General features: G+C 46.5%; 53 non-coding genes across 53 annotated transcripts; all 53 read right to left on the bottom strand.

The window, feature by feature from the left end:
* Positions 1 to 290: 290 nt before the first annotated feature.
* trnat-ugu (transfer RNA threonine (anticodon UGU)) lies at positions 291 to 363 on the bottom strand. The gene has a single exon. It is a non-coding gene; the product is annotated as a tRNA-Thr (tRNA).
* Positions 364 to 490: 127 nt separating this feature from the next.
* On the bottom strand, positions 491 to 563 carry trnat-ugu (transfer RNA threonine (anticodon UGU)). Its single transcript has one exon. It is a non-coding gene; the product is annotated as a tRNA-Thr (tRNA).
* A 105-nt stretch (positions 564 to 668) lies between these two features.
* trnat-ugu (transfer RNA threonine (anticodon UGU)) lies at positions 669 to 741 on the bottom strand. Its single transcript has one exon. It is a non-coding gene; the product is annotated as a tRNA-Thr (tRNA).
* Positions 742 to 1020: 279 nt separating this feature from the next.
* trnat-ugu (transfer RNA threonine (anticodon UGU)) lies at positions 1021 to 1093 on the bottom strand. The gene has a single exon. It is a non-coding gene; the product is annotated as a tRNA-Thr (tRNA).
* Positions 1094 to 1199: 106 nt separating this feature from the next.
* trnat-ugu (transfer RNA threonine (anticodon UGU)) lies at positions 1200 to 1272 on the bottom strand. The gene has a single exon. It is a non-coding gene; the product is annotated as a tRNA-Thr (tRNA).
* A 104-nt stretch (positions 1273 to 1376) lies between these two features.
* Positions 1377 to 1450, bottom strand: trnat-ugu (transfer RNA threonine (anticodon UGU)). Its single transcript has one exon. It is a non-coding gene; the product is annotated as a tRNA-Thr (tRNA).
* A 294-nt stretch (positions 1451 to 1744) lies between these two features.
* trnat-ugu (transfer RNA threonine (anticodon UGU)) lies at positions 1745 to 1817 on the bottom strand. Its single transcript has one exon. It is a non-coding gene; the product is annotated as a tRNA-Thr (tRNA).
* Positions 1818 to 1922: 105 nt separating this feature from the next.
* Positions 1923 to 1995, bottom strand: trnai-uau (transfer RNA isoleucine (anticodon UAU)). Its single transcript has one exon. It is a non-coding gene; the product is annotated as a tRNA-Ile (tRNA).
* A 103-nt stretch (positions 1996 to 2098) lies between these two features.
* Positions 2099 to 2171, bottom strand: trnat-ugu (transfer RNA threonine (anticodon UGU)). Its single transcript has one exon. It is a non-coding gene; the product is annotated as a tRNA-Thr (tRNA).
* Positions 2172 to 2454: 283 nt separating this feature from the next.
* trnat-ugu (transfer RNA threonine (anticodon UGU)) lies at positions 2455 to 2527 on the bottom strand. Its single transcript has one exon. It is a non-coding gene; the product is annotated as a tRNA-Thr (tRNA).
* Positions 2528 to 2987: 460 nt separating this feature from the next.
* Positions 2988 to 3060, bottom strand: trnat-ugu (transfer RNA threonine (anticodon UGU)). The gene has a single exon. It is a non-coding gene; the product is annotated as a tRNA-Thr (tRNA).
* A 105-nt stretch (positions 3061 to 3165) lies between these two features.
* On the bottom strand, positions 3166 to 3238 carry trnat-ugu (transfer RNA threonine (anticodon UGU)). The gene has a single exon. It is a non-coding gene; the product is annotated as a tRNA-Thr (tRNA).
* A 281-nt stretch (positions 3239 to 3519) lies between these two features.
* Positions 3520 to 3592, bottom strand: trnat-ugu (transfer RNA threonine (anticodon UGU)). Its single transcript has one exon. It is a non-coding gene; the product is annotated as a tRNA-Thr (tRNA).
* Positions 3593 to 3850: 258 nt separating this feature from the next.
* On the bottom strand, positions 3851 to 3923 carry trnat-ugu (transfer RNA threonine (anticodon UGU)). Its single transcript has one exon. It is a non-coding gene; the product is annotated as a tRNA-Thr (tRNA).
* Positions 3924 to 4002: 79 nt separating this feature from the next.
* Positions 4003 to 4075, bottom strand: trnat-ugu (transfer RNA threonine (anticodon UGU)). Its single transcript has one exon. It is a non-coding gene; the product is annotated as a tRNA-Thr (tRNA).
* Positions 4076 to 4354: 279 nt separating this feature from the next.
* trnat-ugu (transfer RNA threonine (anticodon UGU)) lies at positions 4355 to 4427 on the bottom strand. The gene has a single exon. It is a non-coding gene; the product is annotated as a tRNA-Thr (tRNA).
* A 102-nt stretch (positions 4428 to 4529) lies between these two features.
* trnat-ugu (transfer RNA threonine (anticodon UGU)) lies at positions 4530 to 4605 on the bottom strand. The gene has a single exon. It is a non-coding gene; the product is annotated as a tRNA-Thr (tRNA).
* A 106-nt stretch (positions 4606 to 4711) lies between these two features.
* On the bottom strand, positions 4712 to 4784 carry trnat-ugu (transfer RNA threonine (anticodon UGU)). Its single transcript has one exon. It is a non-coding gene; the product is annotated as a tRNA-Thr (tRNA).
* A 284-nt stretch (positions 4785 to 5068) lies between these two features.
* On the bottom strand, positions 5069 to 5141 carry trnat-ugu (transfer RNA threonine (anticodon UGU)). The gene has a single exon. It is a non-coding gene; the product is annotated as a tRNA-Thr (tRNA).
* A 460-nt stretch (positions 5142 to 5601) lies between these two features.
* trnat-ugu (transfer RNA threonine (anticodon UGU)) lies at positions 5602 to 5674 on the bottom strand. The gene has a single exon. It is a non-coding gene; the product is annotated as a tRNA-Thr (tRNA).
* Positions 5675 to 5779: 105 nt separating this feature from the next.
* trnat-ugu (transfer RNA threonine (anticodon UGU)) lies at positions 5780 to 5852 on the bottom strand. Its single transcript has one exon. It is a non-coding gene; the product is annotated as a tRNA-Thr (tRNA).
* A 460-nt stretch (positions 5853 to 6312) lies between these two features.
* Positions 6313 to 6385, bottom strand: trnat-ugu (transfer RNA threonine (anticodon UGU)). The gene has a single exon. It is a non-coding gene; the product is annotated as a tRNA-Thr (tRNA).
* Positions 6386 to 6490: 105 nt separating this feature from the next.
* trnat-ugu (transfer RNA threonine (anticodon UGU)) lies at positions 6491 to 6563 on the bottom strand. Its single transcript has one exon. It is a non-coding gene; the product is annotated as a tRNA-Thr (tRNA).
* A 281-nt stretch (positions 6564 to 6844) lies between these two features.
* trnat-ugu (transfer RNA threonine (anticodon UGU)) lies at positions 6845 to 6917 on the bottom strand. Its single transcript has one exon. It is a non-coding gene; the product is annotated as a tRNA-Thr (tRNA).
* A 253-nt stretch (positions 6918 to 7170) lies between these two features.
* trnat-ugu (transfer RNA threonine (anticodon UGU)) lies at positions 7171 to 7244 on the bottom strand. The gene has a single exon. It is a non-coding gene; the product is annotated as a tRNA-Thr (tRNA).
* Positions 7245 to 7322: 78 nt separating this feature from the next.
* trnat-ugu (transfer RNA threonine (anticodon UGU)) lies at positions 7323 to 7395 on the bottom strand. The gene has a single exon. It is a non-coding gene; the product is annotated as a tRNA-Thr (tRNA).
* A 279-nt stretch (positions 7396 to 7674) lies between these two features.
* Positions 7675 to 7747, bottom strand: trnat-ugu (transfer RNA threonine (anticodon UGU)). Its single transcript has one exon. It is a non-coding gene; the product is annotated as a tRNA-Thr (tRNA).
* A 413-nt stretch (positions 7748 to 8160) lies between these two features.
* Positions 8161 to 8233, bottom strand: trnat-ugu (transfer RNA threonine (anticodon UGU)). Its single transcript has one exon. It is a non-coding gene; the product is annotated as a tRNA-Thr (tRNA).
* Positions 8234 to 8512: 279 nt separating this feature from the next.
* On the bottom strand, positions 8513 to 8585 carry trnat-ugu (transfer RNA threonine (anticodon UGU)). Its single transcript has one exon. It is a non-coding gene; the product is annotated as a tRNA-Thr (tRNA).
* Positions 8586 to 9221: 636 nt separating this feature from the next.
* Positions 9222 to 9294, bottom strand: trnat-ugu (transfer RNA threonine (anticodon UGU)). The gene has a single exon. It is a non-coding gene; the product is annotated as a tRNA-Thr (tRNA).
* Positions 9295 to 9400: 106 nt separating this feature from the next.
* Positions 9401 to 9473, bottom strand: trnat-ugu (transfer RNA threonine (anticodon UGU)). The gene has a single exon. It is a non-coding gene; the product is annotated as a tRNA-Thr (tRNA).
* Positions 9474 to 10095: 622 nt separating this feature from the next.
* Positions 10096 to 10168, bottom strand: trnat-ugu (transfer RNA threonine (anticodon UGU)). Its single transcript has one exon. It is a non-coding gene; the product is annotated as a tRNA-Thr (tRNA).
* Positions 10169 to 10446: 278 nt separating this feature from the next.
* On the bottom strand, positions 10447 to 10519 carry trnat-ugu (transfer RNA threonine (anticodon UGU)). The gene has a single exon. It is a non-coding gene; the product is annotated as a tRNA-Thr (tRNA).
* Positions 10520 to 10724: 205 nt separating this feature from the next.
* On the bottom strand, positions 10725 to 10797 carry trnat-ugu (transfer RNA threonine (anticodon UGU)). The gene has a single exon. It is a non-coding gene; the product is annotated as a tRNA-Thr (tRNA).
* A 437-nt stretch (positions 10798 to 11234) lies between these two features.
* Positions 11235 to 11307, bottom strand: trnat-ugu (transfer RNA threonine (anticodon UGU)). Its single transcript has one exon. It is a non-coding gene; the product is annotated as a tRNA-Thr (tRNA).
* A 106-nt stretch (positions 11308 to 11413) lies between these two features.
* trnat-ugu (transfer RNA threonine (anticodon UGU)) lies at positions 11414 to 11486 on the bottom strand. Its single transcript has one exon. It is a non-coding gene; the product is annotated as a tRNA-Thr (tRNA).
* Positions 11487 to 11591: 105 nt separating this feature from the next.
* On the bottom strand, positions 11592 to 11664 carry trnat-ugu (transfer RNA threonine (anticodon UGU)). The gene has a single exon. It is a non-coding gene; the product is annotated as a tRNA-Thr (tRNA).
* A 281-nt stretch (positions 11665 to 11945) lies between these two features.
* Positions 11946 to 12018, bottom strand: trnat-ugu (transfer RNA threonine (anticodon UGU)). Its single transcript has one exon. It is a non-coding gene; the product is annotated as a tRNA-Thr (tRNA).
* A 259-nt stretch (positions 12019 to 12277) lies between these two features.
* Positions 12278 to 12350, bottom strand: trnat-ugu (transfer RNA threonine (anticodon UGU)). Its single transcript has one exon. It is a non-coding gene; the product is annotated as a tRNA-Thr (tRNA).
* Positions 12351 to 12429: 79 nt separating this feature from the next.
* On the bottom strand, positions 12430 to 12502 carry trnat-ugu (transfer RNA threonine (anticodon UGU)). The gene has a single exon. It is a non-coding gene; the product is annotated as a tRNA-Thr (tRNA).
* A 609-nt stretch (positions 12503 to 13111) lies between these two features.
* Positions 13112 to 13184, bottom strand: trnat-ugu (transfer RNA threonine (anticodon UGU)). The gene has a single exon. It is a non-coding gene; the product is annotated as a tRNA-Thr (tRNA).
* Positions 13185 to 13311: 127 nt separating this feature from the next.
* On the bottom strand, positions 13312 to 13384 carry trnat-ugu (transfer RNA threonine (anticodon UGU)). Its single transcript has one exon. It is a non-coding gene; the product is annotated as a tRNA-Thr (tRNA).
* A 105-nt stretch (positions 13385 to 13489) lies between these two features.
* Positions 13490 to 13562, bottom strand: trnat-ugu (transfer RNA threonine (anticodon UGU)). Its single transcript has one exon. It is a non-coding gene; the product is annotated as a tRNA-Thr (tRNA).
* A 279-nt stretch (positions 13563 to 13841) lies between these two features.
* On the bottom strand, positions 13842 to 13914 carry trnat-ugu (transfer RNA threonine (anticodon UGU)). The gene has a single exon. It is a non-coding gene; the product is annotated as a tRNA-Thr (tRNA).
* Positions 13915 to 14020: 106 nt separating this feature from the next.
* Positions 14021 to 14093, bottom strand: trnat-ugu (transfer RNA threonine (anticodon UGU)). Its single transcript has one exon. It is a non-coding gene; the product is annotated as a tRNA-Thr (tRNA).
* Positions 14094 to 14197: 104 nt separating this feature from the next.
* Positions 14198 to 14270, bottom strand: trnat-ugu (transfer RNA threonine (anticodon UGU)). The gene has a single exon. It is a non-coding gene; the product is annotated as a tRNA-Thr (tRNA).
* A 611-nt stretch (positions 14271 to 14881) lies between these two features.
* On the bottom strand, positions 14882 to 14954 carry trnat-ugu (transfer RNA threonine (anticodon UGU)). The gene has a single exon. It is a non-coding gene; the product is annotated as a tRNA-Thr (tRNA).
* A 105-nt stretch (positions 14955 to 15059) lies between these two features.
* Positions 15060 to 15132, bottom strand: trnai-uau (transfer RNA isoleucine (anticodon UAU)). Its single transcript has one exon. It is a non-coding gene; the product is annotated as a tRNA-Ile (tRNA).
* Positions 15133 to 15235: 103 nt separating this feature from the next.
* trnat-ugu (transfer RNA threonine (anticodon UGU)) lies at positions 15236 to 15308 on the bottom strand. The gene has a single exon. It is a non-coding gene; the product is annotated as a tRNA-Thr (tRNA).
* A 282-nt stretch (positions 15309 to 15590) lies between these two features.
* trnat-ugu (transfer RNA threonine (anticodon UGU)) lies at positions 15591 to 15663 on the bottom strand. The gene has a single exon. It is a non-coding gene; the product is annotated as a tRNA-Thr (tRNA).
* A 281-nt stretch (positions 15664 to 15944) lies between these two features.
* trnat-ugu (transfer RNA threonine (anticodon UGU)) lies at positions 15945 to 16017 on the bottom strand. Its single transcript has one exon. It is a non-coding gene; the product is annotated as a tRNA-Thr (tRNA).
* A 106-nt stretch (positions 16018 to 16123) lies between these two features.
* Positions 16124 to 16196, bottom strand: trnat-ugu (transfer RNA threonine (anticodon UGU)). Its single transcript has one exon. It is a non-coding gene; the product is annotated as a tRNA-Thr (tRNA).
* Positions 16197 to 16301: 105 nt separating this feature from the next.
* Positions 16302 to 16374, bottom strand: trnat-ugu (transfer RNA threonine (anticodon UGU)). Its single transcript has one exon. It is a non-coding gene; the product is annotated as a tRNA-Thr (tRNA).
* Between the last annotated feature and the right edge of the window lie 18 nt (positions 16375 to 16392).

The raw sequence follows: 16392 nt of genomic DNA, 5'->3' as shown, positions 1-16392 counted from the left end.
AGACCAGTGCGCTAACCTCTGAGCTACGAAGCCAAGCCTTTTGAAAACACTGGTCTTGGGGTTTAAACCAGTCCAAAAATAAAAACATAATCTTTTTTCAACACAAGTGATCTCAAAAGCACCTTAAAGGCCCCAGCGTGAATTGAATTCGCGAACCCTGGTTTACAAGACCAGTGCTATGGAGCCCAGTCTCTTTAAACCCCTTGTCCTGGGTTTTTAACCAGACAACCTTTCGGTGCCAAACGTTGATATGGTGTTTTTTGTCACCACTGCCCCCAAAAGAATCACAAAGGCCCCAGCGAGAATTGAACTCGCGACCCCTGGTTTACAAGACCAGTGCTCTAACCTCTGAGCTATGGAGCCCAGCCTTTTTAAACCACTTGTCCTGGGTTTTTAACCCACTTGTCCTGGGTTTTTAACCAGACAACCTTTCGGTGCCAAACTTCAACATGGAGTTTCTTTGGCACCACTGCCCCCAAAAGAATCACAAAGGCCCCAGCGAGAATTGAACTCGCGACCCCTGGTTTACAAGACCAGTGTTCTAACCTCTGAGCTATGGAGCCCAGCCTTTTTAAACCACTTGTCCTGGGTTTTTAACCAGACAACCTTTGGGTGCCAAACTTCAACATGGAGTTTCTTTGGCACCACTGCCCCCAAAAGAATCACAAAGGCCCCAGCGATAATTGAACTCGCGACCCCTGGTTTACAAGACCAGTGCTCTAACCTCTGAGCTATGGAGCCTTGAATTTTTAGAACACTGGTCTTGAGGTTTGAACAAGACAACATTGCTGTCCCAAACTTCAGCATTCAGTTTTCGGTATGACTGCTCCCAAATGAATCTTAAATGCACCAACTAGAATTGAGCTCGCGACCCCTGGTTTACAAGATCAGTGCGCTAACCTCTGAGCTATTGAGCCCTGCCTGCTTGATTGACTGGTCTTCGGGTTTAAACCAGACACCTTGCGGTCCCAAACTACAATAACCTGTTTTTTTAGCACGACTGCCCCAAAATCAACGCAAAGGCCCCAGGGAGAATTGAACTCGCGACGCCTGGTTTACAAGACCAGTGCTCTAACCTCTGAGCTATGGAGCCCAGCCTTTTTAAACCACTTGTCCTGGGTTTTTAACCAGACAACCTTGCGGTCCCAAAATAAATGCATAATCTTTTTTCAACACAACTGATGTCAAAAGCATCTTAAAGGCTCCAGAGAGAATTGAACTCACGACCCCTGGTTTACAAGACCAGTGCTCTAACCTCTGAGCTATGGAGCCCAGCCTTTTTAAACCACTTGTCCTGGGTTTTTAACCAGACAACCTTTCGGTGCCAAACTTCAACATGGAGTTTCTTTGGCACCACTGCCCCAAAAGAATCACAAAGGGCCCAGCGAGAATTGAACTCGCGACCCCTGGTTTACAAGACCAGTGCTCTAACCTCTGAGCTATGGTGCCTTGCATTTTTAAAACACTGGTCTTGAGGTTTGAAAAAGACAAAGTTTGCTGTCCCAAACTTGGGGTTTAAACCAGTCCAAAAATAAAAACATAATCTTTTTTTCAACACAACTGATCTCAAAAGCACCTTAAAGGCACCAGCGTGAATTGAATTCGTGAACCCTGGTTTACAAGACCAGTGCTATGGAGCCCAGTCTCTTTAAACCCCTTGTCCTGGGTTTTTAACCAGACAACCTTTCGGTGCCAAACGTTGATATGGCGTTTTTTGGCACCACTGCCCCCAAAAGAATCACAAAGGCCCCAGCCAGAATTGAACTCGCGACACCTGGTTTACAAGACCAGTGCTCTAACCTCTGAGCTATGGAGCCCAGCCTTTTTAAACCACTTGTTCTGGGTTTTTAACCAGACAACCTTTCGGTGCCAAACTTCAACATGGAGTTTCTTTGGCACCACTGCCCCCAAAAGAATCACAAAGGCCCCAGCGAGAATTGAACTCGCAACCCCTGGTTTATAAGACCAGTGCTCTGACCTCTGAGCTATGGAGCCCAGCCTTTTTAAACCACTTGTCCTGGGTTTTTAACCAGACAACCTTTCGGTGCCAAACTTGGACATGGGGTTTCTGGCACCACTGCCCCCAAAAGTCTCACAAACGCCCCAGCGAGAATTGAACTCGCGACCCCTGGTTTACAAGACCACTGCTCTAACCTCTGAGCTATGGAGCCTTGCACTTTTTAAACACTGGTCTTGAGGTTTGAACAAGACAACATTGCTGTCCAAAAATAAAAACATAATCTTTTTCAACACAACTGATCTCAAAAGCACCTCAAAGGCCCCAGCGAGAATTGAACTCCCGACCCCTGGTTTACACGACCAGTGCTCTAAGCTCTGAGCTATGGAGCCTTGCCTTTTTAAACAACTTGTCCTGGGTTTTTAACCAGACAACCTTTCGGTGCCAAACTTGGACATGGGGTTTCTTTGGCACCACTGCCCCCAAAAGAATCACTAAGGCCCCAGCGAGAATTGAACTCGCGACCCCTGGTTTACAAGACCAGTGCTCTAACCTCTGAGCTATGGAGCCTTGCATTTTTAAAACACTGGTCTTGAGGTTTGAACAAGACAATATTGCTGTCCCAAACTTCAGCATTCAGTTTTCGGTATGACTGCTCCCAAAAGAATCTTAAATGCACCAACTAGAATTGAGCTCGCGACCCCTGGTTTACAAGATCAGTGCGCTAACCTCTGAGTTTTTGAGCCCAGCCTTTTTAAACCACTTGTCCTGGGTTTTTAACCAGACAACCTTGCGGTGCCAAACTTGGACATGGCGTTTCTTTGGCACCACTGTCCCCAAAAGAATCAAGAAGGCCCCAGTGAGAATTGAACCCGCGACGCCTGGTTTACAAGACCAGTGGTCTAACCTCTGAGCTATGGAGCCCAGCCTTATTAAGCCACTTGTCCTGGGTTTTTAACCAGACAACCTTGCGGTCCCAAAATAAATGCATAATCTTTTTTCAACACAACTGATGTCAAAAGCATCTTAAAGGCTCCAGAGAGAATTGATCTCACGACCCCTGGTTTACAAGACCAGTGCTCTAACCTCTGAGCTATGGAGCCCAGCCTTTTTAAACCACTTGTCCTGGGTTTTTAACCAGACAACCTTGCGGTGCCAAACTTGGACATGCTATTTTTTTGGCACCACTGCTCCGAAAAGAATCACAAAGGCCCCAGCGAGAAATGAACTCGCGACCCCTGGTTTACAAGACCAGTGCTCTAACCTCTGAGCTATGGAGCCTTGCCTTTTTAAAACACTGGTCTTGAGGTTTGAAAAAGACAACATTGCTGTCCCAAACTTCGCCATTCAGTTTTTGGCATGACTGCTTCCAAAAGAATCTTAAATGCACCAACTAGAATTGAACTCGCGACCCCTGGTTTACAAGACCAGTGCTCTAACTTCTGAATTATCGAGCCCTGCCTGCTTGATACACTGGTCTTGGGCTTAAAACCAGACAACCTTGCGGTGCCAAACTAGGCCATGCTGTTTTTTTGGAACCACTGTCCCCAAAAGAATCACAAAGGCCCCAGCGAGAATTGAACTCGCGACCCCTGGATTACAAGACCAGTGCTCTAACCTCTGAGCTATGGAGCCTTGCATTTTTAAAACGGACAACCTTGCTGTCCCGAACTTCTTCATTCAGTTTTTCAGCATGACGGCTCCCAAAAGAATCTTAAATGCACCAACTAGAATTGAATTCGCGACCCTGGTTTACAAGATCAGTGCGCTAACGTCTGAGCTATTGAGCCCTGCCTGCTTGATCAACTGGTCTTTGGATTTAAACCAGACACCTTGTGGTCCCAAACTACAATAACCTGTTTTTTTGGCAGGACTGACCCAAAGTCAACTCAAAGGCCCCAGCGAGAATTGAACTCACGACCCCTGGTTTACAAGACCAGTGCTCTAACCTCTGAGCTATGGAGCCCAGCCTTTTTAAACCACTTTTCGGTGCCAAACTTCAACATGGAGTTTCTTTGGCACCACTGCCCCCAAAAGAATCACAAAGGCCCCAGCGAGAATTGAACTCGCGACCCCTGGTTTACAAGACCAGTGCTCTAACCTCTGAGCTATGGTGCCTTGCATTTTTAAATCACTGGTCTTGAGGTTTGAACAAGACAACATTGCTGTCCCAAACTTCAGCATTCAGTTTTCGGTATGACTGCTCCCAAAAGAATCTTAAATGCACCAACTAGAATTGAGCTCACGACCCCTGGTTTACAAGATCAGTAAGCTAACCTCTGAGCTATTGAGCGCTGCCTGCTTGATCGACTGGTCTTCGGGTTTAAACCAGACACCTTGCGGTCCCAAACTACAATAACCTGTTTTTTTGGCACGACTGACCCAAAATCAATGCAAAGGCCCCAGCGAGAATTGAACTCGCGACCCCTGGTTTACAAGACCAGTGCTCTAACCTCTGAGCTATGGAGCCTAGCCTTTTTAAAACACTTGTCCTGGGTTTTTAACCAGACAACGTTTCGGTGCCAAACTTGGACATGGCGTTTCTTTGGCACCACTGCCCCCAAAAGAATCACGAATGCCCCAGCGAGAATTGAACTCGCGACGCCTGGTTTACAAGACCAGTGCTCTAACCTCTGAGCTATGGAGCCCAGCCTTTTTAAACCACTTGTCCTGGGTTTTTAACCAGACAACCTTGCGGTCCCAAAATAAATGCATAATCTTTTTTCAACACAACTGATGTCAAAAGCATCTTAAAGGCTCCAGAGAGAATTGAACTCACGACCCCTGGTTTACAAGACCAGTGCTCTAACCTCTGAGCTATGGAGCCTTGCACTTTTTTAAACACTGGTCTTGAGGTTTGAACAAGACAACATTGCTGTCCAAAAATAAAAACATAATCTTTTTCAACACAACTGATCTCAAAAGCACCTCAAAGGCCCCAGCGAGAATTGAACTCCCGACCCCTGGTTTACACGACCAGTGCTCTAAGCTCTGAGCTATGGAGCCTTGCCTTTTTAAACAACTTGTCCTGGGTTTTTAACCAGACAACCTTTCGGTGCCAAACTTGGACATAGGGTTTCTTTGGCACCACTGCCCCCAAAAGAATCACTAAGGCCCCAGCGAGAATTGAACTCGCGACCCCTGGTTTACAAGACCAGTGCTCTAACCTCTGAGCTATGGAGCCTTGCATTTTTAAAACACTGGTCTTGAGGTTTGAACAAGACAACATTGCTGTCCCAAACTTCAGCATTCAGTTTTCGGTATGACTGCTCCCAAAAGAATCTTAAATGCACCAACTAGAATTGAGCTCGCGACCCCTGGTTTACAAGATCAGTGCGCTAACCTCTGAGTTTTTGAGCCCAGCCTTTTTAAACCACTTGTCCTGGGTTTTTAACCAGACAACCTTTCGGTGCCAAACTTGGACATGGCGTTTCTTTGGCACCACTGTCCCCAAAAGAATCAAGAAGGCCCCAGTGAGAATTGAACCCGCGACGCCTGGTTTACAAGACCAGTGGTCTAACCTCTGAGCTATGGAGCCCAGCCTTATTAAGCCACTTGTCCTGGGTTTTTAACCAGACAACCTTGCGGTCCCAAAATAAATGCATAATCTTTTTTCAACACAACTGATGTCAAAAGCATCTTAAAGGCTCCAGAGAGAATTGAACTCACGACCCCTGGTTTACAAGACCAGTGCTCTAACCTCTGAGCTATGGAGCCCAGCCTTTTTAAACCACTTGTCCTGGGTTTTTAACCAGACAACCTTGCGGTGCCAAACTTGGACATGCTATTTTTTTGGCACCACTGCTCCCAAAAGAATCACAAAGGCCCCAGCGAGAAATGAACTCGCGACCCCTGGTTTACAAGACCAGTGCTCTAACCTCTGAGCTATGGAGCCTTGCATTTTTAAAACACTGGTCTTGAGGTTTGAACAAGACAACATTGCTGTCCCAAACTTCAGCATTCAGTTTTCGGTATGACTGCTCCCAAAAGAATCTTAAATGCACCAACTAGAATTGAGCTCGCGACCCCTGGTTTACAAGATCAGTGCGCTAACCTCTGAGTTTTTGAGCCCAGCCTTTTTAAACCACTTGTCCTGGGTTTTTAACCAGACAACCTTTCGGTGCCAAACTTGGACATGGCGTTTCTTTGGCACCACTGTCCCCAAAAGAATCAAGAAGGCCCCAGTGAGAATTGAACCCGCGACGCCTGGTTTACAAGACCAGTGGTCTAACCTCTGAGCTATGGAGCCCAGCCTTATTAAGCCACTTGTCCTGGGTTTTTAACCAGACAACCTTGCGGTCCCAAAATAAATGCATAATCTTTTTTCAACACAACTGATGTCAAAAGCATCTTAAAGGCTCCAGAGAGAATTGAACTCACGACCCCTGGTTTACAAGACCAGTGCTCTAACCTCTGAGCTATGGAGCCCAGCCTTTTTAAACCACTTGTCCTGGGTTTTTAACCAGACAACCTTGCGGTGCCAAACTTGGACATGCTATTTTTTTGGCACCACTGCTCCCAAAAGAATCACAAAGGCCCCAGCGAGAAATGAACTCGCGACCCCTGGTTTACAAGACCAGTGCTCTAACCTCTGAGCTATGGAGCCTTGCCTTTTTAAAACACTGGTCTTGAGGTTTGAAAAAGACAACATTGCTGTCCCAAACTTCGCCATTCAGTTTTTGGCATGACTGCTTCCAAAAGAATCTTAAATGCACCAACTAGAATTGAACTCGCGACCCCTGGTTTACAAGACCAGTGCTCTAACTTCTGAATTATCGAGCCCTGCCTGCTTGATACACTGGTCTTGGGCTTAAAACCAGACAACCTTGCGGTGCCAAACTAGGCCATGCTGTTGTTTTGGAACCACTGTCCCCAAAAGAATCACAAAGGCCCCAGCGAGAATTGAACTCGCGACCCCTGGTTTACAAGACCAGTGCTCTAACCTCTGAGCTATGGAGCCTTGCATTTTTAAAACTGACAACCTTGCTGTCCCGAACTTCTTCATTCAGTTTTTCAGCATGACGGCTCCCAAAAGAATCTTAAATGCACCAACTAGAATTGAATTCGCGACCCTGGTTTACAAGATCAGTGCGCTAACGTCTGAGCTATTGAGCCCTGCCTGCTTGATCAACTGGTCTTTGGATTTAAACACCTTGTGGTCCCAAACTACAATAACCTGTTTTTTTGGCAGGACTGACCCAAAGTCAACTCAAAGGCCCCAGCGAGAATTGAACTCACGACCCCTGGTTTACAAGACCAGTGCTCTAACCTCTGAGCTATGGAGTCCAGCCTTTTTAAACCACTTTTCGGTGCCAAACTTCAACATGGAGTTTCTTTGGCACCACTGCCCCCAAAAGAATCACAAAGGCCCCAGCGAGAATTGAACTCGCGACCCCTGGTTTACAAGACCAGTGCTCTAACCTCTGAGCTATGGTGCCTTGCATTTTTAAATCACTGGTCTTGTGGTTTGAACAAGACAACATTGCTGTCCCAAACTTCAGCATTCAGTTTTCGGTATGACTGCTCCCAAAAGAATCTTAAATGCACCAACTAGAATTGAGCTCACGACCCCTGGTTTACAAGATCAGTAAGCTAACCTCTGAGCTATTGAGCGCTGCCTTCTTGATCGACTGGTCTTCGGGTTTAAACCAGACACCTTGCGGTCCCAAACTACAATAACCTGTTTTTTTGGCACGACTGACCCAAAATCAACGCAAAGGCCCCAGCGAGAATTGAACTCGCGACCCCTGGTTTACAAGACAGGTGCTCTAACCTCTGAGCTATGGAGCCTAGCCTTTTTAAAACACTTGTCCTGGGTTTTTAACCAGACAACATTGCGGTGCCAAACTTGGCCATGCTGTTTTTTTGGAACCACTGCCCCCAAAAGAATCACTAAGGCCCCAGCGAGAATTATACTCGCGACCCCTGGTATACAAGACCAGTGCTCTTACCTCTGAGCAATGGAGCCTTGCGTTTTTAAAATAGACAACCTTGCTGTCCCGAACTTCTTCATTCAGTTTTTCGGCATGACTGCTCCCAAAAGAATCTTAAATGCACCAACTAGAATTGAGTTCGCTGCCCCTGGTTTACAAGACCAGTGCTCTAACCTCTGAGCTATGGAGCCCAGCCTTTTTAAACCACTTTTCGGTGCCAAACTTCAACATGGAGTTTCTTTGGCACCACTGCCCCCAAAAGAATCACAAAGGCCCCAGCGAGAATTGAACTCGCGACCCCTGGTTTACAAGACCAGTGCTCTAACCTCTGAGCTATGGTGCCTTGCATTTTTAAACCACTGGTCTTGAGGTTTGAACAAGACAACATTGCTGTCCCAAACTTCAGCATTCAGTTTTCGGTATGACTGCTCCCAAAAGAATCTTAAATGCACCAACTAGAATTGAGCTCACGACCCCTGGTTTACAAGATCAGTAAGCTAACCTCTGAGCTATTGAGCGCTGCCTGCTTGATCGACTGGTCTTCGGGTTTAAACCAGACACCTTGCGGTCCCAAACTACAAAAACCTGTTTTTTTGGCACGACTGACCCAAAATCAACGCAAAGGCCCCAGCGAGAATTGAACTCGCGACCCCTGGTTTACAAGACCAGTGCTCTAACCTCTGAGCTATGGAGCCTACCCTTTTTAAAACACTTGTCCTGGGTTTTTAACCAGACAACATTGCGGTGCCAAACTTGGCCATGCTGTTTTTTTGGAACCACTGCCCCCAAAAGAATCACTAAGGCCCCAGCGAGAATTATACTCGCGACCCCTGGTATACAAGACCAGTGCTCTTACCTCTGAGCAATGGAGCCTTGCGTTTTTAAAACACTGGTCTTGAGGTTTGAACAAGACAACATTGCTGTCCCAAACTTCAGCATTCAGTTTTTGGTATGACTGCTCTCAAAAGAATCTTAAATGCACCAACTAGAATTCAGCTCGCGACCCCTGGTTTACAAGATCAGTGCGCTAACCTCTGAGCTATTGAGCCCTGCCTGCTTGATCGACTGGTCTTCGGGTTTAAACCAGACACCTTGCGGTCCCAAACTACAATAACCTGTTTTTTTAGCACGACTGACCCAAAAATCAACGCAAAGGCCCCAGTGAGAATTGAACTCGCGACCCCTGGTTTACCAAACCAGTGCTCTGACCTCTGAGTTTTTGAGCCCAGCCTTTTTAAACCACTTGTCCTGGGTTTTTAACCAGACAACCTTTCTGTGCCAAACTTGGACATGGCGTTTCTTTGGCACCACTGCCCCCAAAAGAATCACGAAGGCCCCAGCGAGAATTGAACTCGCAACCCCTGGTTTACAAGACCAGCGCTCTAACCTCTGAGCTATGGAGCCCAGCCTTTTTAAACCACTTGTCCTGGGTTTTTAACCAGACAACCTTGCGGTCCCAAAATAAATGCATAATCTTTTTTCAACACAACTGATGTCAAAAGCATCTTAAAGGCTCCAGAGAGAATTGAACTCACGACCCCTGGTTTACAAGACCAGTGCTCTAACCTCTGAGCTATGGAGCCCAGCCTTTTTAAACCCCTTGTCCTGGGTTTTTAACCAGACAACCTTGCGGTGCCAAACTGGGACATGCTTTTTTTTTGGCACCACTGCCCCCAAAAGAATCACAAAAGCCCCAGCGAGAATTAAACTCGCGACCCGTGGTTTAAAAGACCAGTGCTCTAACCTCTGAGCTATGGAGCCCAGTCTTTTTAAACCACTTGTCCTGGGTTTTTAACCAGACAACCTTGCGGTGCCAAACTTGGACATGATTTTTTTTGCACCACTGCCAAAAAAGAATCACTAAAGCCCCAGCGAGAATTGAACTAGCTACCGCTGGTTTACAAGACCAGTGCTCTAACCTCTGAGCTATGCAGACAAGCCTTTTGAAAACACTGGTCTTCGGGTTTAAACCAGACAACTTTGCGGTCCCAAAATAAAAACATAATCTTTTTTCAACACAACTGATCTCAAAAACACCTTAAAGGCGCCAGCGTGAATTGAATTCGTGAACCCTGGTTTACAAGACCAGTGCTATGGAGCCCAGTCTCTTTAAACCCCTTGTCCTGGGTTTTTAACCGGACAACCTTTCGGTGTTAAACGTTGATATGGTGTTTTTTGGCACCACTGCCCCCAAAAGAATCACAAAGGCCCCAGCGAGAATTGAACTCGCGACCCCTGGTTTACAACACCAGTGCTCTAACCTCTGAGCTATGGAGCCCAGCCTTTTTAAACCACTTGTCCTGGGTTTTTAACCAGACAACCTTTCGGTGCCAAACTTGGACATGCTATTTTTTTGGCACCACTGCCCCCAGAATCACAAAGGCCCCAACTAGAATTGAACTCGCGACCCCTGGTTTACAAGACCAGAGCTCTAACTTCTAAGTTATCGAGCCCTGCCTGCTTGATCCACTGGTCTTGGGGTTAAAAGCAGACATCCTTGCGGTTCCAAACTACAACAACCTCTTTTTTGGCACAACTGACCCAATACCAATGTAAAGTCCCCAGCGAGAATTGAACTCACGACTCCTGGTTTACAAGACCAGTACTCTAACCTCTGAGCTATGGAGCCAAGCCTTTTGAAAACACTGGTCTTGGGGTTTAAACCAGTCCAAAAATAAAAACATAATCTTTTTTCAACACAACTGATCTCAAAAGCACCTTAAAGGCCCCAGCGAGAATTGAATTCACGAACCCTGGTTTACAAGACCAGTGCTATGGAGCCCAGTCTCTTTAAACCCCTTTTTTCAACACAACTGATCTCAAAAGCACCTCAAAGGCCCCACCGAGAATTGAACTCGCGACCCCTGGTTTACAAGACCAGTGCTCTAACCTCAGAGCTATGGAGCCTTACATTTTTAAAACAGACAACCTTGCTGTCCCGAACTTCTTCATTCAGTTTTTCGGCATGACTGCTCCCAAAAGAATCTTAAATGCACCAACTAGAATTGAATTTGCGGCCCCTGGTTTACAAGATCAGTGCGCTAACGTCTGAGCTATTGAGCCCTGCCTGCTTGATCAACTGGTCTTTGGGTTTAAACCAGACACCTTGTGGTCCCAAACTACAATAACCTGTTTTTTTGGCAGGACTGACCCAAAGTCAACACAAAGGCCCCAGCGAGAATTGAACTCGCGACCCCTGGTTTACAAAACCAGTGCTCTAACCTCTGAGTTTTTGAGCCCAGCCTTTCTAAACCACTTGTCCTGGGTTTTTAACCAGACAACCTTTCGGTGCCAAACTTGGACATGGCGTTTCTTTGGCACCACTGTCCCCAAAAGAATCGAGAAGGCCCCAGTGAGAATTGAACTCGCGACGCCTGGTTTACAAGACCAGTGCTCTAACCTCTGAGCTATGGAGCCCAGCCTTATTAAACCACTTGTCCTGGGTTTTTAACCAGACAACCTTGCGGTCCCAAAATAAATGCATAATCTTTTTTCAACACAACTGATGTCAAAAGCATCTCAAAGGCTCCAGAGAGAATTGAACTCACGACCCCTGGTTTACAAGACCAGTGCTCTAACCTCTGAGCTATGGAGCCCAGCCTTTTTAAACCACTTGTCCTGGGTTTTTAACCAGACAACCTTGCGGTGCCAAACTTGGACATGCTATTTTTTTGGCACCACTGTTCCCAAAAGAATCACAAAGGCCCCAGCGAGAATTGAACTCGCGACCCCTGGTTTACAAGACCAGTGCTCTAACCTCTGAGCTATGGAGCCTTGCCTTTTTAAAACACTGGTCTTGAGGTTTGAAAAAGACAACATTGCTGTCCCAAACTTCGCCATTCAGTTTTTGGCATGACTGCTTCCAAAAGAATCTTAAATGCACCAACTAGAATTGAACTCGCGACCCCTGGTTTACAAGACCAGTGCTCTAACTTCTGAGTTATCGAGCCCTGCCTGCTTGATGCACTGGTCTTGGGCTTAAAACCAGACAACCTTGCGGTGCCAAACTAGTCCATGCTGTTTTTTTGGAACCACTGCCCCCAAAAGAATCACAAAGGCCCCAGCGAGAATTGAACTCGCGACCCCTGGTTTACAAGACCAGTGCTCTAACCTCTGAACTATGGAGCCTTGCATTTTTAAAACAGACAACCTTGCTGTCCCGAACTTCTTCATTCAGTTTTTCGGCATGACTGCTCCCAAAAGAATCTTAAATGCACCAACTAGAATTGAATTCGCGGCCCCTGGTTTACAAGATCAGTGCGCTAACGTCTGAGCTATTGAGCCCTGCCTGCTTGATCAACTGGTCTTTGAATTTAAACCAGACACCTTGTGGTCCCAAACTACAATAACCTGTATTTTTGGCAGGACTGACCCAAAGTCAACGCAAAGCCCCCAGCGAGAATTGAACTCACGACCCCTGGTTTACAAGACCAGTGCTCTAACCTCTGAGCTATGGAGCCCAGCCTTTTTAAACCACTTTTCGGTGCCAAACTTCAACATGGAGTTTCTTTGGCACCACTGCCCCCAAAAGAATCACAAAGGCCCCAGCGAGAATTGAACTCGCGACCCCTGGCTTACAAGACCAGTGCTCTAACGTCTGAGCTATGGAGCCTTGCCTTTTTAAAACACTGGTCTTGAGGTTTGAAAAAGACAACATTGCTGTCCCAGACTTCGCCATTCAGTTTTTGGCATGACTGCTTCCAAAAGAATCTTAAATGCACCAACTAGATTTGAACTCGCGACCCCTGGTTTACAAGACCAGTGCTCTTACTTCTGAGTTATCGAGCCCTGCCTGCTTGATACACTGGTCTTGGGCTTAAAACCAGACATCCCTGCGGTTCCAAACTACAACTACTCTTTTTTTGGCACAACTGACCCAATACCAATGTAAAGTCCCCAGCGAGAATTTAACTCACCACTCCTAGTTTACAAGACCAGTGCGCTAACCTCTGAGCTACGGAGCCAAGCCTTTTGAAAACACTGATCTTGGGGTTTAAACCAGTCCAAAAATAAAAACATAATCTTTTTTCAACACAACTGATCTCAAAAGCACCTTAAAGGCCCCAGCGTGAATTGAATTCGCGAACCCTGGTTTACAAGACCAGTGCTATGGAGCCCAGTCTCTTTAAACCCCTTGTCCTGGGTTTTTAACCAGACAACCTTTCGGTGCCAAACGTTGATATGGTGTTTTTTGGCACCACTGCCCCCAAAAGAATCACAAAGGCCCCAGCGAGAATTGAACTCGCGACCCCTGGTTTACAAGACCAGTGCTCTAACCTCTGAGCTATGGAGCCCAGCCTTTTTAAACCACTTGTCCTGGGTTTTTAACCCACTTGTCCTGGGTTTTTAACCAGACAACCTTTCGGTGCCAAACTTCAACATGGAGTTTCTTTGGCACCACTGCCCCCAAAAGAATCACAAAGGCCCCAGCGAGAATTGAACTCGCGACCCCTGGTTTACAAGACCAGTGTTCTAACCTCTGAGCTATGGAGCCCAGCCTTTTTAAACCACTTGTCCTGGGTTTTTAACCAGACAACCTTTGGGTGCCAAACTTCAACATGGAGTTTCTTTGGCACCACTGCCCCCAAAAGAATCACAAAGGCCCCAGCGATAATTGAACTCGCGACCCCTGGTTTACAAGACCAGTGCTCTAACCTCTGAGCTATGGAGCCTTGAATTTTTAGAACACTGGTCTTGAGGTTTGAACAAGACAACATTCCTGTCCCAAACTTCAGCATTCAGTTTTCGGTATGACTGCTCCCAAATGAATCTTAAATGCACCAACTAGAATTGAGCTCGCGACCCCTGGTTTACAAGATCAGTGCGCTAACCTCTGAGCTATTGAGCCCTGCCTGCTTGATTGACTGGTCTTCGGGTTTAAACCAGACACCTTGCGGTCCCAAACTACAATAACCTGTTTTTTTAGCACGACTGCCCCAAAATCAACGCAAAGGCCCCAGGGAGAATTGAACTCGCGATGCCTGGTTTACAAGACCAGTGCTCTAACCTCTGAGCTATGGAGCCCAGCCTTTTTAACCCACTTGTCCTGGGTTTTTAACCTGACAACCTTGCGGTCCCAAAATAAATGCATAATCTTTTTTCAACACAACTGATGTCAAAAGCATCTTAAAGGCTCCAGAGAGAATTGAACTCACGACCCCTGGTTTACAAGACCAGTGCTCTAACCTCTGAGCTATGGAGCCCTGCCTTTTTAAACCACTTGTCCTGGGTTTTTAACCAGACAACCTTTCGGTGCCAAACTTCAACATGGAGTTTCTTTGGCACCACTGCCCCAAAAGAATCACAAAGGCCCCAGCGAGAATTGAACTCGCGACCCCTGGTTTACAAGACCAGTGCTCTAACCTCTGAGCTATGGTGCCTTGCATTTTTAAAACACTGGTCTTGAGGTTTGAAAAAGACAAAGTTTGCTGTCCCAAACTTCGCCATTCAGTTTTTGGCATGACTGCTTCCAAAAGAATCTTAAATGCACCAACTAGAACTGAACTCGCGACCCCTGGTTTACAAGACCAGTGCTCTAACTTCTGAGTTATCGGACCCTGCCTGCTTGATACACTGGTCTTGGGCTTAAAACCAGACATCCTTGCGGTTCCAAACTACAACTCCTCTTTTTTTGGCACAACTGACCCAATACCAATGTAAAGTCCCCAGCGAGAATTGAACTCACGACTCATAGTTTACAAGACCAGTGCGCTAACCTCTGAGCTACGGAGCCAAGACTTTTGAAAACACTGGTCTTGGGGTTTAAACCAGTCCAAAAATAAAAACATAATCTTTTTTTCAACACAACTGATCTCAAAAGCACCTTAAAGGCACCAGCGTGAATTGAATTCGCGAACCCTGGTTTACAAGACCAGTGCTATGGAGCCCAGTCTCTTTAAACCCCTTGTCCTGGGTTTTTAACCAGACAACATTTCGGTGCCAAACGTTGATATGGCGTTTTTTGGCACCACTGCCCCCAAAAGGATCACAAAGGCCCCAGCCAGAATTGAACTCGCGACACCTGGTTTACAAGACCAGTGCTCTAACCTCTGAGCTATGGAGCCCAGCCTTTTTAAACCGCTTGTTCTGGGTTTTTAACCAGACAACCTTTCGGTGCCAAACTTCAACATGGAGTTTCTTTGGCACCACTGCCCCCAAAAGATTCACAAAGGCCCCAGCGAGAATTGAACTCGCAACCCCTGGTTTATAAGACCAGTGCTCTGACCTCTGAGCTATGGAGCCCAGCTTTTTTAAACCACTTGTCCTGGGTTTTTAACCAGACAACCTTTCGGTGCCAAACTTGGACATGGGGTTTCTGGCACCACTGCCCCCAAAAGTCTCACAAACACCCCAGCGAGAATTGAACTCGCGACCCCTGGTTTACAAGACCACTGCTCTAACCTCTGAGCTATGGAGCCTTGCACTTTTTAACACTGGTCTTGAGGTTTGAACAAGACAACATTGCTGTCCAAAAATAAAAACATAATCTTTTTCAACACAACTGGTCTCAAAAGCACCTCAAAGGCCCCAGCGAGAATTGAACTCCCGACCCCTGGTTTACACGACCAGTGCTCTAAGCTCTGAGCTATGGAGCCTTGCCTTTTTAAACAACTTGTCCTGGGTTTTTAACCAGACAACCTTTCGGTGCCAAACTTGGATATGGGGTTTCTTTGGCACCACTGCCCCCAAAAGAATCACTAAGGCCCCAGCGAGAATTGAACTCGCGACCCCTGGTTTACAAGACCAGTGCTCTAACCTCTGAGCTATGGAGCCTTGCATTTTTAAAACACTGGTCTTGAGGTTTGAACAAGACAACATTGCTGTCCCAAACTTCAGCATTCAGTTTTCGGTATGACTGCTCCCAAAAGAATCTTAAATGCACCAACTAGAATTGAGCTCGCGACCCCTGGTTTACAAGATCAGTGCGCTAACCTCTGAGTTTTTGAGCCCAGCCTTTTTAAACCACTTGTCCTGGGTTTTTAACCAGACAACCTTTCGGTGCCAAACTTGGACATGGCGTTTCTTTGGCACCACTGTCCCCAAAAGAATCAAGAAGGCCCCAGTGAGAATTGAACCCACGACGCCTGGTTTACAAGACCAGTGGTCTAACCTCTGAGCTATGGAGCCCAGCCTTATTAAGCCACTTGTCCTGGATTTTTAACCAGACAACCTTGCGGTCCCAAAATAAATGCATAATCTTTTTTCAACACAACTGATGTCAAAAGCATCTTAAAGGCTCCAGAGAGAATTGAACTCACGACCCATGGTTTACAAGACCAGTGCTCTAACCTCTGAGCTATGGAGCCCAGCCTTTTTAAACCACTTGTCCTGGGTTTTTAACCAGACAACCTTGCGGTGCCAAACTTGGATATGCTATTTTTTTGGCACCACTGCTCCCAAAAGAATCACAAAGGCCCCAGCGAGAAATGAATTCGCGACCCCTGGTTTACAAGACCAGTGCTCTAACCTCTGAGCTATGGAGCCTTGCCTTTTTAAAACACT

The sequence above is a fragment of the Astyanax mexicanus genome, chromosome 1 (genome assembly GCF_023375975.1).
Source record: "Astyanax mexicanus isolate ESR-SI-001 chromosome 1, AstMex3_surface, whole genome shotgun sequence".
In the NCBI taxonomy this organism is placed as follows: Eukaryota; Metazoa; Chordata; class Actinopteri; order Characiformes; family Acestrorhamphidae; genus Astyanax; species Astyanax mexicanus.
The sequence above is the reverse complement of the archived record's forward strand: the minus strand, read 5'-3'. Positions and strand labels throughout refer to the sequence as shown.